Consider the following 21,341-nt stretch of genomic DNA (forward strand, 5'->3'; position numbering starts at 1 on the left):
CTCTTCGCGAGATATACGTAGGAGAGAGCAATATACTGCTTGACTCTTCGGTGAAGGTATGTTCTCGAAACTTCAACAAAATCCCGTACCGAGCTACTGAGCGTCTCTCCTGCAGAGTCATCCACTGGAGATTATCTATCATCTCCGTAACGCTTTCGCAATTACTAAACGATCCTGTAACGAAGCGCGCTGCTCTCCGTTGGATCTTCTCTATCTCTTCTATCAACCACATCTGGTACGGATCCCACACTGCTGAGCAGTATTCAAGCATTGGGCGAACAAGCGTACTGTAACCTACTTCCTTTGTTGTCGGATTGCATTTCCTTAGGATTCTTCCAATGAATCTGTCTGGCTTCTGCTTTACCGACGATCAACTTTATATGATCATTCCATTTTAAATCACTCCTAATCCGTACTCCCACATAATTTATGGAATTAACTGCTTCCAGTCAGTGCAATGTTTACAAATGCGGAGTTGGCAGATGCCCATTTGATGTATGGATTAGCACGGGGCAATAGCCGTGGCGCGGTACGTTTGTATCGAGACAGATTTCCAAAACGAAAGTCTCCCGACAGGAAGAAGTTCGAAGCAATTGATCGGCTTCTTAGGGAGCACAGAACATTGCAGCCTATGACTCGCGACTGGGGAAGAAGTATAACTACGAGGAAACCTGCAATGGACGAGGCAATTCTTCGTGCAGTTGAAGATAACCCTAAGGTCAGCGTCAGAGAAGTTGCTGCTGTACGAGGTAACGTTGACCACGTCACTGTATGGAGAGTACTACGGGAGAACCAGTTGTTTCCGTACCATGTACAGCGTGTGCAGGCACTATCAGTAGCTGATTGGCCTCCACGGGTACACTTCTGCAAATGGTTCATCCAACAATGTGTCAATCCTCATTTCAGTGCAAATGTTCTCTTTACGGATGAGGCTTCATTCCAACGTGATCAAATTGTAAATTTTCACAATCAACATGTGTAGGCTGACGAGAATCCGCACACAATTGTGCAATCACGTCATCAACACAGATCTTACGTGAACATTTGGGCAGGCATTGTTGGTGATGTCTTGATTGGGCCCCATGTTCTTCCACCTACGCTCAATGGAGCATGTTATCATGATTTCATACGGGATACTCTACCTGTGCTGCTAGAACATGTGCTTTTACATGTACGACACAACATGTGGTTCATGTACGATGGAGCTCCTGCACATTTCAGTCGAAGTGTTCTTACGCTTCTCAACAACAGATTCGGTGACCGATGTATTGGTAGAGGCGGACCAATTCCATGGCCACCACACTCTCCTGACCTCAACCCTCTGGACTTTCATTTATGGGGGAATTTGAAAGCTCTTGTGTACGCAACCCCGGTACCAAATGTAGACTCTTTGTGCTCGTATTGTGGGCGGCTGTGATACAATACGCTATTGTCCAGGGGTGCATCAGCGCATCAGGGATTCCATGCGACGGAAGGTAGAGGCATGTATCCTCGCTAAAGGAGGACATTTTGAACATTTCCTGTAACGAAGTGTTTGAAGCCACGCTGGTACGTTCTGTTGCTGTGTGTTTCCATTCCATGATTAATGTGATTTGAAGAAAAGTAATAAAATGAGCTCTAACATGGAAAGTAAGCGTTTCCGGACACATGCCCACTTAACATATTTTCTTTCTTTGTGTGTGAGGCATGTTTCCTGAAAGTTTGGCGGTACCTTTTTGTAACACCCTGTATATATATGAAAGAGAGAATTGGGTGGGGGAAGATGAATGGATATCAAAGGGTTTTCACTTGGTTGGAAGAAAAATTCCAGAACTGAATTCTCTGACACGCCACCCTCTCAGTATTTGGTGTTATTTGGCTAGTAGTGTATGAAGTTAATTTGACAACTGACCATCTAGCCGACTATGCAAAAGGGATGAAACTTATAGAAAAATAAGTCAATAATTAAAATTATAAATAATGTAGCAGCCAGTAGCGGAAACATAATTTATCTTGTTGCAAATCGATTTCGCCTTATCAGTTATCATCGGTGTATTTTTCTAATCGATACATGCTATAAGAAAAATTACTGTTCTTGGCTACATCATTTATAATTTTATATTCCACGATCGCTGTACAGAAAGGGAACCTTATGGGTCATTCAAAAGTAAATAGTTAGTCACTTGTTTAATATACCGAGCGAGGTGGCGTAGTGCTTAGCACACCACGACGGTTCAGACCTTGCGCCTGGTCATCCTGATTTAGGTTTTTTGTGAGTTCCCTAAATCGCTTCAGGCAAATGCGGGTATGGTTCCGTTGGAAGAGCACGGCCGACTTCCTTCCCCATCCTTATTTAGTGACCTCGCTGTTTGAACTCCACCCATCAAATCAACCAACCATGTTTCATAAATCATCTGAACGATAGTTTTATCGAAATGATGTGGAATGAGTCATTTTACAGGCGTACAACGTAGATGATCACTGTTAACGTTAATCAAGACATTACGTTTTAGTCCTACTCAGGCCACTGCACCTAGAAACCACTCTTTTTTGCGGTTTACTAATTTTTAAACTGAAATTCGTATGTGGAATAGAAGTCGCTGTCAAGGAGAAAAGATTTTAGGCAACATTTAAAACTCGGTTTACGACCTGTCACATACTTTGAGTGTTGGGCAAATGATAAAAATTTCTTTCTGCTCGTTGAACTGCTTTCTAAACCAATGTTATGACACGTCCCCTAAGAAAAATTATACATAACTGTGCTTAAACTGACACATATTATTTCTATAGCGCAACGCAATCTGACTTTCAAAAATCCCTACAAAAGAATGGCCCTAACTAACATTAACCTATACGTTTCACAAATCACCTCACAAAAATCTTGGTTACTCGAGCTACTATGTAAGTAGGCTGTTTAGGTTTCTTTATTGGTAACGCCGCCGCCACGTAGCGCTCTGTATGAAAATCACTGGCTGTGCCGTGTGCAGTCTGTGGTTGGTTTGCATTGTTGTCTGCCATTGTAGTGTTGGGCAGCGGCAGCTGGATGCTAAGAGCGCGTAGCTTTGCACAGTTGGAGGTGAGCCGCCAGCAGTAGTGGATGTGGGGAGAGAGATGGCGGAGTTTTGAAATTTGTAAGAATATATATATATATATATATATATATATATATATATATATATATAATGACTATTAAGGCAAATACTTTGTTTGTTCTCTACTAAAATCTTTCATTTGCCAACTATGCCTATCAGTAGTTAGTGCCTTCAGTAGTTTGAATCTTTTATTTAGCTGGCAGTAGTGGTGCTCATTGTATTGCAGTAGTTCGAGTAACCAAGATTTTTGTGAGGTAAGTGATTTGTGAAAGGTATATGTTAATGTTAGTCAGGGCCATTCCGTTGTAGGGATTTTTGAAAGTCAGATTGCGTTGCGCTATAAAAATAATATGTCAGTTTAAGCACAGTTATGTATAATTTTTCTAAGGGGACGTGTCATTCAGATCATCATCTACCTTTGCAGATAACTTAATGAACTGATCCGAAAATTCGGCTACTTTCTCCGATAGTGTACTTATTTCCTCAGTGTGTTTTTCTGAACCAAATTTCAGAGTGTCCATTTGTGTTGAAATCGTATCTGCTGTGTCCTTCAAGTTTTTCTGAGTTTTTGCAAGTTGCGTAGCCGAATCGATAGATGCAACTGAGTCAATTTTGGCTTGCTAGGTCTCATGATTTTCATGAACAATAGTTTGCAGTTCTTTTATGGCTGATTCCTGATTCTGTACTGCATTTTCATGCCGCGAAAAAATAGGTTGAAAATGCTCAGAAATTTGTGTTTTTACGTCATTACAGACTTTTTGACATTTCGATTCGATTTTATTCAACTCAGTAGTTAAATCTTCACGTGTTTGTTCAAGCGTATGTTCCACTGAGTCTAACTTTTGAAGCTTTTGTTCCATTGTGTCTAATTTTTGAAGATTTTGTTCCATTGTGTCTAACTTTCGAAGCTTTTGTCCCATTTGTTGCATTAATTGTAATAACAATGCACTGGTATCTGAAACATGTTCCTCAGTGCTATTCGGTAATGAATGGCCCAACAACATGCCGCATGGACCGCTCAGGACTAGCATCACGTTCTCTTTACCGATGAGTAATCACAGGAATATGACGCAAGTTTTACTAATGCAAGTGGTGACTCGTTGATGATGAAGATATTAACTATATATCGTAATACGAATGCATTTCATTGCAAGACTATAGTTAATGATTATGATTTCAATCCAGATTTCCCGCTTTTTTACGTTTTGAACGATCTGCAGATGGTTGTAGAAAACATCCGAACTAATCGTTATGTTGTAATTGTGTACTGAAAATTTCGGTCTAGACATATAAAGCCTTTTACAATAAAATTTTTTGTATGATAAATTTGTCCTTCTTGTTATCTTTCTTGCAAAGTGGCTTAACAACTGTATATTTTAAAGTGCCTGGAAAAATTCCCGTGCCATTGAGGAGTTAGTTAAAAAACGAAAACAAATGCATGAGATAGGTACGACGACTGGGATAAAGTAGTGTAGCTCAACGGTAAACGTCCCAGAATTCGTTTAAAGTAATTACAAAGAAGCTGGTTTTCTTATGTTTGCTGAGATCATGATAGACCAGTTGCAGCCCTTTTTTACAGATATTTTACGATACTGTTACATAGTAAAGATACAAATGACAAAAGTAAAAATGTATCAAACGCAATGTCTCCCGCTAGGAAAGTAACTAAGATTCGAAATTCGGAAGCTTAGGCCACCGAGCACCCGATTCTTTGTAGCAGCCACACAGGAGTGCGACGTAAATATTTGTGGAAATCGATAATTCATTAACGGATAATGAATATTTGATGAAGTTGTAAAAGTGAAACAACTGACTAAATCTCGTTGCAGAGTTGCTTCGTTAATAATTTTTGCCGTGTACAGCTCTGCCGTATGGTCTGTCAAATACATCACCTAAATAATTCCCATATTGTTTGTCGTGTAGCAGAAGGTGCTAAGTTAGGAAAGAACATATTTACGAACTTCTTGATAGATTATGTGCTTTCATTTACAAACACATTCAGTAGCGCTTTTGCATTCTTGACTCTTAGAAGTTTGTATAGGATACTTTGTGGGAGGTTACTTAATGTTACTTGCCATGATGTAGGGATACGGAGCATGTATTAGAACTTAAGCTGTTACTAAAATACGTTAAACTGTTCTCTATTTCTAAAGCTTATTCACCATTATTACTGCCTACACAACCTCAACCAAAACGGATTAAATTTTGTTTCAATCTAGTACTCTCCAGAGATGTGTAATTGGACACCTAATTCGGTAAGCGACAAGTCATAACTCCAACTCCATAAGTACTGTATACATCCTCTATAGTTTCCAGGATTTCTTCTCTGACTTATCCCTTGAAGGAAGAAAGAATGGGTTTAACTTCCCATCGACATGGAGGTCACTGGAGACGATCTCGGACCGAGTTCAGGATGGAGAAGGAAATCGGCCGTACCATTTCGAAGGAACCAGCCTAGCATTTTTATAGAGCGTTTTGGGGAAATCGCAGAAAACCTAAACCAGGGTCGACGAACGCGTGTTTTTACCGTCATCCTCCCGACAGCGAGTCCAGTGTGTCACTTAGCGCTTGTTTCACTTCTGTCAATGACCTGTGGTTGTGAAAAATTCTAACTTATACTGTGGGTTGCCATTTATGTTAAAGTGTAGGCCCTTTGTAGCTGGTTTGGTGATGCAGTTGAAAGGGGCAGAGGAAGCCTAGGCCACACGAACCTCAACAAGCTCGCACCTACTAAATCACTATGACATTGAAACCAACTTTCGCTTGGAGGACAATAAACTTGTAGATGTCAATTAGCAAATCCCATTGCGTGGTATATTTCCCGTAAATTATTGCTAAACTGAGTATTTTGGATTGTATATAAGGTGAATTGAAGCTGTACGCTTATTAATAATGTAACAAGTATGTCTCTACGAATATTGTCAAGAGGTAAACGAGGTTTGAATATTAGTATCTCTTGGTAGCGACTACGTTTAGAAAAAAAGAAAAAGCTTTCTGCTTTGGCTGGTGTTTCTTGAGTTTGCATGAGATTAATGGAAAGTTCGATAGTAATGATGAAATTGAACGTTATTGTACCTTGGTTCGCTAATGAACTGGCGATGTTAAATCTCACTTGAGGTTCTGGTTTTGTCCTGACCGCAACCGACAGCAGGCTCCGTAGCGACTAGCTGCGATTTCAGTATTTAAGTGATACAACAATGGATACAACAGGGGGGGGGGGAAGCTATAAACCAAGGGAAAATGAGACGTGTAATATTGAGGCGGCTGGAGTGGCCGAGCTGTTCTAGGCGCTACAGTCTGGAACCGCGCGACCGCTACGGTCGCAAGTTCGAATCCTGCCTAGGGCATGGGTGTATGTGATGTCCTTAGGTTTAAATAGTTCTAAGTTCTAGGAGACTGATGACCTTAGAAGTTTCGTCCCATAGTGTTCAGAGCCATTTTTAAAATGTTGAATTTATTGTTCCAGAAGTACACACTAAATGGGAGGCAGCCTGGTACATGTGAATAGCGGTTACTGTACACAAATTAAGCTTGGAAAATGGCGAGAACACACGAGTAACATTAACGAGCAAACAATTATGGACATTGTACTGTGCCAAGAGATACTTGAAATACTACTAGTCGTGAGAAATGAGGCAGCAGGTCGAGTCAGGGCAATTTAGATTGCTATTCCGGAAACATGATGTGTTCCCACGCCGACGGTTTGGTACTCGCGGTACTACATCCATTCGAAAGTATTTCCGATCAGCACGTGATAACTTGTTGTTGACCATACTACAGCAAGTAGCGCGATCAATGGCTGCTACAGACGAGAGAGGCGTGCACACCCATGCTTAATGACAGCAATTCACAAGCTGACGATGATCGCGAACCTAAGCGTCGAAGGCGTCTCTTGTCGCTTTTGTGTACGGCCACTCACGACGCTGCTGGTCCCCGTGACCCATCAAACAGGTGCGTCTCTTGGGAATTTGTTGCAGGTCTTGAAGGCAGTGCAAAAAATAAAAAAATTAATTCAAATGTGTGTGAAATCTTATGGGACTTAACTGCTAAGGTCATCAGTCCATAAGCTTACACACTACTTAACCTAAATTGTCCTAAGGACAAACACACACACCCATGCCCGCGGGAGGACTCTAACCTCCACCGGGACCAGCTCCACAGTTTATGACTGCAGCGCCGCAGAGCACTAGGCTACACCCGCGCGGCGAAGGCAGTGCCTGCAGCACCCAGGTTGGGAGACGTGGAATAGCGGTTCCTTAACGAAAACGGCGGGCGCTGGAGGAGGACTGAAAGTCAAACTAACCGCAACCTGGGCCTTTCGGCATTTCGCTCTATTGTGCATATTCTATTAGACCAGGCGTCATAGCCGGCCGCGGTGGCCGAATGGCCCTAGACGCTTCAGTCTGGAACCGCGCGACCGCTACGGTCGCAGGTTCGAATCCTGCTTCGGGCATGGATGTGTGATGTTCTTAAGTTAGTTAGGTTTAATTAGCCCTAACTCTAGGGGACCGATGACATCGGATGTTAAGTCCTATAGTGCTCAGAGCCATTTGAACCATATTTTGAACCAGGCATCACAATATCTCTATACGAGCTGGGAGTTCCGTAGTTAGGTAAGCCTGTGGACATTCCTAATTGCTGGGGAATATTCATTTACTATGATCTAATCGTCATTTAATTATACTGCGTTTTAAACTACTGGTCCGAATCTTTCATGCCCTATGTCAGTCGGCCCATGATTTGAAGATAAATCTGATTCTATAATCAAAGGTATTAATTAAATTTGCTCACTCTCTGTCAGAGGGTTAGACCGGCACCTACTGTGCTTCCTATGAACTTGCATTCAGTTGTAACAGTATGTTTAAAGTTGAAACGAATAGAATTCAAGATTATACTTAAACGAATATAATTAAAGACTTCTATAATAAACTTATGATTTACATCAGTACCAATGCGACAGCTTTATATAAAAATCAAGCTCTGAAGAATCGGGCAGTAGTCCATATGTGTCGTGGTTTTGACAATCTAATATCGCTTGAGTAATAACCAAAATGGTGGTATGTAATAAGACGTAGTCCTTGTAAAATTGAAATCTGCTACCTACTTAAAGAACATCTATTACATAAAAACGCTGAATCTTAATGTGATTATGTACTTCAGCGTTCAGAGGTGTCATGCAGTTTTTCCTCAAAATAATCAAAATTAGTAAGAGACCTTATCCTTGAATAGAATTCTATAAATTTTTGATTGGAACAAACTGTCTTAGTGTTATAACGAGTTGTGTTTTCAACCTAAGTTTTTTCCTAGCTATTCTGACAAAATTTCATTTAGACGTACAAAAAGGAACTGAAAGTACATGTAGCTGAACACTGTGGAAGATGTTTCTCCAGGCATATGTTATTAAGAAATTTAGCTTCGCTAAATAGTTTACAGCAGAACGTTTCTCCAAACGACGAGTGAACGTTATGATGCTGTGCCGTGTCGAAATTGCGGATGTTTAAAGCTGTGGCATAAAATAAATACCTAGGGATGTTTCTTTTCTTAGTGGTAAGCAAGAGTCGACATGATTGTTCTGCAACCTTTGCAAGGCTTTTTTTATTAAGTGACCTTTAAAACGTTGTTGGTAAACGAATCCAGAATGATAACGTAGCGTATGGGATAGGTGTTACACTATACACGCTGTGTCAGTTTCCTCAACAACATTTTAATCCTTTCAGTTCCGAAGCACTGCAAGCACTTTGCCAATGAATGTCAGCTTCAGCCTATTTACGTTTAGGTGGTCTGACGCGGCTGAAAAGTTTAGCCTGAACATATTTTAGTAACTGTGTTTTATGTTTCGCAATAAATTATATTTCACTCTAGGAAACATGTGTTTATAACCTCTCTACGGCAATGTTTATTCATCTCCCTCTTGAGCTTGGTGGACAGCAGCGTACAGCATCATATGAATTTCTCGAGTGTAACTACAAAGTTTTCATGTAAACATTTATGTAAGGTAATAATTATATGAATGTTTGAAACCGTGTTTATACGAACTTCATATTAAGGCCCAAAGCTCCACTGAAAGATTAACACAGGTCCCCGTTTATCACAGTTGTGACTTGTTTGGTGCCGTCTCATACATAGCGCAACTATTTCTCTGCTTTCACATTTGGTAAGTCTACATCTACATATATACTCCGCTAGCCACCAAGCGGTTTATGGCGGAAGGCACAATTCACGCCAAAGCCGTATTTCCCCACCTCTGTTTCACTCGCGGACCGCGCGAGGGAAAAACGACTGTGTGAACGCTTCAGCACGAGCTCAAATTTCCCTTACCTTTGAATGGCGATCATTGTGCGATTTGAAAGTTGGTGGTAATAATATATGCTCTACATCCTGGGCGAAGATCAAGTTTTGGAATCTAGTCAGCAGCCCCTTCCGGTTAGCGCGTCGTCTATCTGCAAGTGTGTCCCACTTCAAACTTTCTATGAGATTTGTAACGCTCTCGCGATGGCTAAATGTACTAATCACGAACTGTTCCGCTCTTCTTTGAATTTTCTCAATCTCTTGAATCAGACCCAACTGGTAAAGGTCCCATACAGACGAACAATATTCCAAGACTGGACGAATTAAAATATTGTAAGAATTTCCCATGTTGAAGGACTGCATCGCTTCAGGATTCTACGAATAAACCGCAATCTAGATGTCACCTTGCCCGTTACTTGGGTAATCTGATCATTCCATTTGAGATCATTTCGAATAGTCACACCCAGGTTCTTGACGGATGTTACCGCTTCCAAAGACTGGACATTCATTCTGTACTCATACATTAATGGGGATTTTCGTCTTCTTATTTGCAGTAGGTTACACTCACTATTACTGAGAGATAACTGTCCGTCATTACACCACGCATTTATTTTCTGCAAATCCTCATTGATTTCTTAACAACTTTGGTGTGGTACTACTTTACTGTAGGCAACAGCAGCATCGGCAAACAGTCTAATGCCGCTGTCAGTACCATCAACCAGATAGTTTATGTAAATCGTAAAAAGCTGAAGACCGAAAGTTTTTCTTTTGTTTCTTGCTTTGATACAGTTGTTCCGAAACATTGGCGATATGCTGACGCTCTCCATGAGACAGATTTTACTTTATGAATCTACCGTTTTTCATAGGGTTTTTGAAAATTTTTTGTCCATTTTCGGACGTTCTTCTTATTTTCACAATTACAAAGTGTCTTCATAACATCTGCATTACGACTTGGAATGCTGTACAAAAATAATAAGAGTAAATTAAAGCGGTGAACGATACCAGGTGCAATAACGGACTTCAATCGAAGTCTCATTATTTCTCGCTCCTTTCTTGGGCTATGATACAGAAATCCAGAATGATCACTTAGATGTAACTGACCATCAGTTGGAAAAATTGCCGTATTGCCTTTCATTCTTTATTTTTTTTAACCATATTCGCAGTCATTTGTTCTACAACAAATGTTATTGCAGCTAGACTGCCCTTTGTCTCAAATCAATAGAGTCTACTGCTTGCAGAAATACATCAATTAGTCGTGAAGCTGTCGCACAACTAAAGAATGATCGATCGAATCCAAATCCATTACGTTATTAGTAAAATATGGGATCTAGATGGATAAAGAAATTTGTTGGTTATTTGTCATAACTACAAGAACGTATAATGCATAATTTATTGACGACGCAGCTATTTAAGGAGGTGAATGTGACGTTTTGTACTGCAAGCATGCAGTTGACATCTGGATATGACCCCTAACGGTTGTAACCAGTCTGTATCTCTTGCATATTTTCGCAGTTACAAACAGTTTTAACTCATCGACAGATACTGTGTTTCCGTAAGACACTATCTGCACGGTTATAACGGGATTAACGTATATTCACTCATTTGCAATCTCTAACCCTTTGCTGCTTTGATTATAACTACTTGCTATTCGTTTCTTTTGAATATTCGTATCCGTGAAATAATTCTAGTTTATTGCCTGTGAATTTTGATGACTGTTCGTACCATGTAATGATTACCTTCCACTTAGTAGGATACAATACAATCTTTTCCACTTTATGGAATACAATGCAATGTTCTTTCATTGGGAAGAAAATTGAGGTATAAAATCAAAACATCATTCTGAGAATATTGCTCAAGTAAGCAACCGCAGTCAGTTTAAGGAAACATATTAATATTCATGTGTTCTTTGTTTTGGGTCATCAGTCTTGTGACTGGTTTGACGCGGCCCGCCACGAATTCCTCTCCAGTGCTATCCTGTTCATGTCGGAGCAACCAACGCCCTCAATTAGTTGCTGGAAGTATTCCAATATCTGCCTTCCTCTATAGTCTTTGGTCGCTACAGCTCCCTCTAGCACCATGAAAGCCATTAACTCACTTCTTAACAGATGTCCTGGTCATCCTGTCCCTTCTCCTTATCGGTGTTTCCCAAATATTCGTTCCCTCTCCGGTTCTGCATAGAACCTCCTCATTCCTTTCACTACCATACAATATTGTACTCCACACGTACATTCTAGGAAATTTCATCCTCAAGTTAAGGCCGATATTTATTATTAGTATACTTCTCTTGGCATGAAATGCCCTTTTTGCCATTGCTAGTCTGCTTTTGGTGTCTTCCTTGCTCCGTCCGTCATTGGTTATTTCACTGCCTAGGTAGCAGAATTCCTTAATTTCATCTCCTTCGTGACCATCAATCCTGATATTAAGCTTCTCGCTGTTCTAATTTCTTCTACTTATCATTACTTTCGACTTTCTTCGATTTACTCTCAATCCGTATTATGTACTCAGACCATTTCGTTCAGCACATCATTAAACTCTCCTTCACTTTCATTCAGGATAGCAATCTCACCAGCGAATGTTAACAGTGACATCGTTTCACCTTGAATTTTAATTCCACCCCTGAACCTTTTTTGTATTTCCATCATTGCTTCCTCGATGTTCAGGTTGAACAGTAGGGGCGAAAGGCTACATCCTTGTCTTACACCATTTGTAATACGAGCACTTCGTTCCTGGTCGTGCACTCTTATTATTCTCTCGTGGTTTATGTACATATTGTATATTTCCCATCCCTCTCTATAACTTACCCTATATTTCTCAGAATTTCGAACATCTTGCACCATTTTAAATTGTCGAACGCTTTTCCCAGGTCGACAAATTCTATGAACGTGTCTTGATTTTTCTTCAGCCTTGCTTCCAATATCAGCTGCAACGTCAGAAATGCCTCTCTCGTACCTTTACCTTTTCATAAGCCAAACTGATCATCTAGCACATTCTCAATTTTCCCTTCCATTCTTCTGTATATTATTCTTGTCAGCAAGTTGAATGCGTGTGGAGCCGTTAAGCTGATTTTCCATAGTTCTCGCACTTATCAGATCTCGCGATCTTCGGAATTGTGTGGATGATATTTTTCCGAAAGTCAGATGGTATGTTGTCATTCTCGTACACCAACGTGATTAGTCGTTGCCACTTTCCCCAATGATTTTAGAAATTCTGATCGAATGTTACCTGTCCCTTTCGTCTTATTTGATAGTAATACTCTAAAGCTTTTCTTTTAAATTCTGATTTGAATACTGGATCCACTGACTCTCCTAAATCGACTCTTGTTACCACCCTTGCTTTTAATGTCAACTAAGGCTGTTTTGTCTTTCCTGTATGCTTAGTCCGTCCTTCTGACAATAATTTCCTTTCCGATTGCTTTAGATTTTTCATAGAGCCATTTCGTCTTGACTTCCCTGCACTTTCTCTTTATTTCCTCCCACCTGAGTTTCCTTGAACATTTTTTGCTTGGTCATTTCATCAATCAACTGAAGTACTTAGGGTACCATGCCCTCTTTTGCATGTCGCCTCTCATTTACATCAATTCTATTAACGTTTTATGCCATTGTACGGTGGTAACAGGCCGAATAAGGCTATTCTAATGAGCGGAATTGTACTGAGAGCTCAAAGTACTTTTCACTTGACTGCTATTCATGTTGGGAAGTGTATGTGGTCTTGCTTTTAGTTTCCCTGGGTGGCCTGTTGTGAGGTGAGCCCCCGAGGATGCGGCACACTGTTTCTGTAGGGGGCTGCACTTGCGCAAATACGGAGAGGGTCGTACATCAGTGGGATTGAGAGCCTAGCGGGACGACTGACCTCGGTCGAGTTTCGCCTATCGTATGCAGGGCGAAACGACCTGCGAGACGTCTGAGTGTCGCCACAGTGTATGTGTTTCCATTCCTGCGCGTCTTGAACGAAGACTTCTAGCGCCGACTGACTGTATTGTCTTCATGATTCTGAATATTGTGGATCAGACCCTGCTGGATGCGACTGTCCGGCGCCAGATGGTTGGTGGTCAAGGCAGGTTGTTTTTGTATCCGATCAAATGGGAAGTTCAGTGCCACCAGGTGGATAGCAGAGGCATGATTCGTCAACTTAAACTGAGGCCAGTTAACGTCGTGAAGCCCTGCTTGAAATTGGGGGGAACAGTCGCTATTGGCACGAATGATGTTCGAAGATAGTGTGGGAGAATTTTGGAATCGGCACTCATTGCTGATCTGCGGTTTTCCGAGGGTAGTGGGGAGCTGAGTAATGTTGACTATGCTCTTGCGTTGCACTGGCGCAGGGCATTCGGGACCTGATCTTCGCCGGTGTACCTTGCGACTTAGTCGCACTTTGTCGGCAGAACTTGGAATTCTCGGACAGCCTTCGAGGCCAGGCGTTAAAACATAGTTGCTGCACAGCAGAAGTCGACGCCTACATCATCAGAACACTGGCTAACGACGACGTGTTGCAGATTTCAGGACTAGTACAGTATTTTGCGGCTCCAGCATTGTAGGACCTATCCTTTTTATACTGAACTCCTCAGTATCACGCACGCCCTCTTTGCTACGACTCCACCTTGCTTGTTTCTCCATGTGATCCCATTTGAGCTCTCGCTACTAATCGCAATACTGCAATATAGTTCGGGAGTAATATTTGATTCATTAGGAACTCCAGCCATTGTCGTCAATCCATTGCATCACAGAGAGAAGGAGCCACTTGTTATCGAGCCAACTGTTACTCTCAGTATAACCTACCCTTTAGCCTACTGTTTGTATTGACAATGTACCTTTGTGTTCTGATTTTCAATAAATCACATTGTAATACTTAAACCGCACATTTCGTAGATACATGCAGAATCCCATTTCTTGTTGTTTGTTACGATGTTCTTTTTCCTAGTAAATTACGATTTTCATTAAATTATTGAGAGTGTGCACTCCTTATTTTACCTACTAACAGGGTCCACTATCAATTCCTTTCGTTACCGTTGTGCACATAATCAATTAAGTGGTAGGTAAGGAGGGGGGTCCAGTGCATATCCAGTTCTCATGCAAAGTTCGCCAGAATTAAAGGTACAAACTCTTCAACAACCCAGCACCTCGCAGTATTTCTTCTGTTACCTACGGTTTCTTCGCAGTTACCTTCTTCGTACCTGTTCAAAGAAGAATACATCTACCTGTATTTTCCTTTCCAACTTCAGTGATGGTCCTATTTAGAGGTGTCTATTCCTCTTCAACTATACTGCTGAAACGTCCCCTTAGAAAAATTATACATGACTGTGTTTAAACTGACACAATATTTTTAGCGCAACGCAATCTGACTCTCAATATTCCCTACAAAAGAATGGCCATGACTAACATTAACCTATACCTTTCACAAATCACTTACCTCACAAAAATCTTCCTTACTCGAACTACTGCAATACCGCGAGCGCCACTACTGCCAGCTAAATAAAAGATTCAAACTACAGAAGGCACTAACTGCTGATAGGCATAGTTAGCAAATGAAAGATTTTGATAGAGAACAAACAATGTATTTACCTAACTAGTGTTCAAAAGTCACAATATAAATAACAGTTCATGACATCCAGTCTTAAAAATGTACTGTTTCTGATGGACACACGTCCAGATCATCCGATCAAAACTCCGCCATTTCTCTCTCCACATCCACCACTGCTAGCGGCTCACCAACTGCGCAACGCTACCCGCTGTTAACAGTGAACAGCCAACAGCCCAACACTACAATAGCGAATTCCAACAATGCCACCGAGCCACAGACTGCACACAGCACAGCCAGTGATTTTTATACAGAGCGCTACGTGGCGGTGGCTTTACCAATATAAGAACGTAAACAGCCTACGTAGGCTGCATACTGAGCTATTCCTAACTGCTATATCCACAACCTTAGATCACGTTTATCTTGTCATTACTCAGTACTTCCTATTCCACTTGTTTGTGTATTGATTCTACCTTCCTTCAGCCTACTGATCATCACTGCTACATTTGATCTGAGTCTACATCTGCTCCTGGGTACACCTTACAATCCAGTATCTGAAATTGGTATCTCTGTCTGACCACGATGTAATCTAACTGAAATATTTCCGTACCACCTGGCCTTTTAAAAGTATTCCTCCTCCTCTTGTGACCAAAGCTCATGTTCTCCTGTAACCTTTTCTTCTCCTTCCCCTACAACTGCATTCCAGTTCCCCGTGACTATCAGATTTTCGTCTCTCTTTATCTGTTGTGTTTCAAATATAAAATCCTCATGTACTTTCTCTTTCTCTATCACTTCATCTTCAGCATGCGACGTCGGCACGTATACCTGAACTATCGTCGTCGATGATGGTTTGCTGTCAGGGTAACAACAATCCTGTCACTGAACTGTTCACAGTAACACACTCTGTGCCCTACCTTCTTGTTCATAATAAATTCTATTTCCAATATACCATTATCTGCTGCTGTTGATATTACCCAGTACTCATCTGACCAGAAATCCTTGTCTTCTTTCCATTTCACTTCACTGACGCCTACTACATCTAGATTGAGCCCTTGATTTTCTATTTTCCCTACCAGGTTCAAGTTTTTGACATTTTACTTCCCGACTCGTAGAACGTTTTCCTTTCGTTGATTATTCAGTCTTTTTCTCATGGTCACCTGCTCCTTGGCAGTTACCTCCCGGAGATCCAAATGGGGGCTCTATTCCGGAATCGGAGAGATTACCATGACATTTTTTCAATAACAGGCCACATTTCCTGTGAATACACGTTACGTGTCATCAGTGCAGTGGTTTTCACTGCTTTCTGCATCCTCACGCGTTAATCATTGCTTATTCTTCCGCCTTTAGGGGCAGTTTCCCAGCCCGAGGTCACCCTCTGCAAACTTGACCAGGCCGTTGGCAGAATTAGGGTGACTTATTATGCCGGAAATCTTCGGCCCTCAATGCTGATTATTTATCAAAATTTAAGCAGTGGCGGGCTTCGAAACCGGGATGTTGGACATTTTGATTAACAAGCAGAGACTCTACCCCGAGACCACAGGTTCATGTGTGGTGGTGGCATACTTTTGCGCCATGTTACTCCCTGTGAATTAATAGACAGTCCACATAACCGTCTTGAGAGATTAATCAGCTATTTAGATAAGATAATTCTCGTTTATTGTTCCGCCTCAGTTGCATGTTTTTAATTAGATTACATGTTCTCGCGTCCATCGGCCGTCGTAATTTAAATTATTATTTACTACAGAAATTTATTGGTCATGGTGACTGTTGCCGACATACTTGGTGGGCCTTAATCAAAATGATATTTCATTCAATTTTGATTTACAATTACATGCTTTTCTGAAGTTGTCTCTTTTTTTAACATTATTTATCTTCAATGGTAATTATTTGTTACGTTAATGACGTAAGACTCGCTGAAACTTAAAACATGAGCATATAAGTTGAACAATGGCATAAACTTTTCATATTAATTACCTCGGCTAGCCAGTCCACATAAAAGCAAAAAGTCTTTAGTTATTAATTACAGTTGCGGCCCAGACACGCGCGAGAGTATTTTTTCTTACCTCCGTTAACCACTGCAGTGTAGTCGGAATACTGGCTCTGGATCTCGGCTGTTGTACTGAAAATAAGAGTCTTAAAGCTACGTATTTTCTGCAACGTCGGGCGGCTATGGAGAAAAATGTATATTATCTTAATAGGGGGAGAGTTTTTCGCTTCCGCTAATTTTTATATCACCACGTAATGGCGTCATAGGCTGCATCGGCCTCTGCGATTGTTGCACTGTAAATTACTCGAATGCATGTTAATTCAAGGAAGGTGGACATGAAATCGGGATCACCTCTTACAAATTAAAAGTGAACAATAATATTAAATCTATATATTATCTGCTTAATTATCACAAATATGCTTACTTTTGCCAGCACTCGCAAGATGTGCGTCTACACACTAGACGACTAAAAAAATTAACAAAAGAGCGCATATTTATATTTCTTTGCCCTCGACACTTACACAGAGAAATTATTATAATACGGATATATGAGAAAAATACATGTTCGCCTGAGCGGCTAGTGTCCAGTTGTATTTATCAATTTTTAAATATCTCTTCTTTATAAATACTGTTTTTAAGTCTTTCGCTGGGGACGGTATAATGTTTCCATTACACTGCATCCCAAGATCAAACCAGATTTCAGTACTCTGATAAGTGGTTCTGAGTTGACAAGACGGGTTGCTGACGCAACTACTTAGATCTGGAGATGCACCAGTGTGATCAAAACATATAAGTTAACTAAAAACTTGCAATGATACGGAACAATAAATTAGAATTATCTTAATTGGCAGAGACTTTTGTTTCAGCACATTAACCAACTGGCTGGACTAGAGGTTTCTCACTTACATGCATCTCAGACTCACGAGAGACACATGCACTATTTACAATGTTGGTGTACCTACCACCGGAATTTGTGGATAAATTTAAGAGTTAACTTGCACCAGGAATTAACAGTAGAAGAGCATTATGAGCTACAAACAATAATACTCTGACGGGTGTGACGGATTATAGCTACGTAATCTCTAAGAAGTATCGGACAAATGGTAACTGGTTTAAATAAACAATATGGTACATTTACGTATTTTTAACGATAATGTACAGGTTTCCCGTTAGAAACGACTATGAGAAAGACAATACTGTACTGTGAAAATGTGCAGTTTGGATGCATTTCTCACAGTCAGTTTCAACTACTATAGAGGTGCATATAAACCATTCGGTAAATGGTTCAAATGGCTCTGAGCACCATGGGACTTAACATTTTAGGTCATCAGACCTCTAGAACTTAGAACCACTTAAACCTAACTAACCCTAAGGACATCACACTGATCCATGCCCGAGGCAGGATTCGAACCTGCGACCGTAGCAGTCCCGCGGTTCCGGACTGCAGCGCCTAGAACTTCACGGCCACCGCGGCCGGCTTCGGTAAATTGTTCATTGATATTATTCTTTGTTCTTATATGTACTTCGAGACACAAACTTCATATACAGTAGTGTGCTGTTTTGTTCTACAGAAAACAGAAAATGTATATTTATGTCTTAGCGGATTATGATTACAATACTGCGACGGAATGTAAGTCGTCTGAAACTTTGAAGTTCTATTCAACCGCAGAACAAAACTGAGCAAAATACTGTCATTGAAGCTACTATCCTCACGGATTAAGCTGCTGGAGCATTGTACCTCATATCTTGTATAAAATTGATCCCAACCGATTTACCAGTTCATTCTAAGCCACTACAACCCCTATTCAAGGTTTCGTTAATAATGATAAACAAGACTAAAGATCAGAGAGAGGTGTAAGGAGACAGATTGTGTGGACGTAGATAAAAAGGAAGAGTAGAGGGAGGAAGTGATGCAGATGCACAGAAACAGGGGAATAGGAGGGGTAGATCGACAACGAGAGGGGACCGGAGGAGATTGGGAGAGGGAAGGGCGGAAGGAGTTTAGGATGTATATCCAGTTACCATACATACATAGCAATTACGAAGTATTGCCGGGTTCGATAGTAATGAGTTAGTGACTTACCACATCTAATACAATAGTAAACAAGTCGCCAGCAGCTGAAACCGTAAATAAGAAGCTAAAAATAGAAAGTTACATAGCGATTTCCTATTCGAGTTGTGAAAGAGATAAATAGAAAGCATTTTGCTTTTGGCAGATAAGTCCCTGTATTAAAATATGCCAGAAATAGAAATACCGGCAGAAAGTAACGTAATTGTGAAACTAATTTCGGGATATACGAGAAAGTGTAAAAAGTCACCTACACTTTCAGTTCTAAGTCGTATATGCAAAGAAAAAGTGATCCGAAATGAATATTAGTTCCCAATGTATTCTTTCTTTCCAGTTCATTTGGTCCAGTGCTCAAGTTTGGGTATTCGTCGCAAAACCACTTTCGCATCGCTTTCTCCAGCTCCGCATTTGATAAAAAAAGAAAGAAAAATGTCGACCATCACGCAAAACATCCCTGAATGGCCCACAAAATGACAGTCGGATGGTGGCATGAGCTGGATTGTTGGGATGACAAGGGGGGTGGGGGCCAGGGGTTCCAGCAGCACCAATTTGTTGAAGATTTCAACAGTGTAATAAGTCGTGTGTGGGCAGAGGTTATGACGCTGCAGCTGGAAAGGAACAATAATAAAACAAAGCTGCTGGGCACAAGCTCAAGACACTGTTCCCCAATTGAACTATGAATGAGAGCTGACAGGAGGCATACAAAAACTGAGGCGTATACTGAAAATGAACTGAAAGTTGCAAGAAATATTTTAACAGCATAGAACACTGCCTACGCGATACTGGAATGCGAATGAAGATACTGTTTCAATAAATGCAAAAACACTAGACCCACAGACTGAATGTACATAAAGTTTACCGGTTAAATAAGAATAGTTTAAGGGCAAACGTCTGTGGTTTAATTCTTCATAGAAACTTACACAACTGCAACGCATTTCGGCAAGCACAATTTGATGTAACAGTGACACCTCTTCAAGTCAGTAGTAGACAGGAAATTACTGAACGCTACATCTGGTAGCACAGTTTGAAGGCGAAACGCAGCGAACCCAGGCGACTCACGATCGGTGTTTTCCCAGAACACCACCGGAAAACTGTCTTCTCCTGCACCGTCGTTCAACAGCACTCACCACAGCTTAATATTCCTTTGTCTGCAGCCAGCACACTCTTCACTGGAGCCAAGATGCCAGACGCCGTGCACCCATCAGAGTCTGCGTTCTGATGCCAAATTGCCGCCAGCCGCTGGCTCAGGTCCGATCTCCACACCAGACCGCCCCCGCACCGCCCCCCTCCCACGCCGCCCCACACCCTCGCCCCGTGTCCTGCTGGCCGTGCGAACTTGCAGCCTCAAATCCCTCCTCGTTGGCTCTCGACGGAATGATCCACAACTCCAGCTGACGCTCGGCGCAGCTCGAGGGGGTGGGGGTGGGGGTGCTGCTGGCAGACTAGTGCGCTTGACGCGTCCCTTGGGCGACCAGGCGGCAGGTAAACGCTAGACACTTGAGTCGTCGTGGTACTTCACGGCTGTAATTCATGGCACAGGATGCATGTATTACACAAAGGGCAGAGGGGTCCAAACCCGAAAACCACTTGGCATAAACAAATCTATTTAAAAAGACGTATTTCTTCGAGCAGTTCCACAGCAACGGAAGATGAAGGAATTACCTGAAAGTGAAAATCGGTGAATGTGATATACATGTACAGAAAAACAATTGTAAACCTTGATTCATTTTCAAAGAATATTCTTAAGAATTTTATTTATTACCGATTCATCAAGAACTTGAACACATTCAATCACACTATGTAAGCATGGAAGTAGTTGCCAGGGAGTAACTGATGGAATCATAACCAAATTCCTTTTAACAAATGCGAATTTTATTCACTTTAATAGTGCATAAAAGCTTTTTTTTAAAGAAACAGATTTAAAATTATAATCAGAAAGTACCCTCTAAATATCAAAGTTACAATATATTCAGAGGCATAAAGAAACAAGTTTTGACTGTATGAGCTTTCGGGCAGAGAACCTTGCCACTCCCTTTTGACACGGCCGTAGTTACGACCGCTCACAACAGCCTCTGAAAGAGTACACTGGTGCAAATCTGCAACACACCAGATAACTTGAAACTAAGAGTTTTAACAATTTACACAAGCACACAAACTATGGACTCCCTGTAGGAGGGCAGGAAATCGTACAAAAGACAAACAATTGAAATATTAACCTTGCCACCGAAGGTGCAACTTGATTTTTGACTTCTACGAAAAGTCTTACAATGAAAGGGTGGCAACTTTATGTACTAAAATGATCATTGAAATAAAAGCCCATGAAATGCAATCTTATATAAAATTGTACAAGGTTGGCCAAACAATAGTTACGATGCTCTACAGCACACATATACCGCCTCTCAAGATCATAGAAAAT

The sequence above is a fragment of the Schistocerca gregaria genome, chromosome 8 (assembly GCF_023897955.1).
Source record: "Schistocerca gregaria isolate iqSchGreg1 chromosome 8, iqSchGreg1.2, whole genome shotgun sequence".
Classification (NCBI taxonomy): Eukaryota; Metazoa; Arthropoda; class Insecta; order Orthoptera; family Acrididae; genus Schistocerca; species Schistocerca gregaria.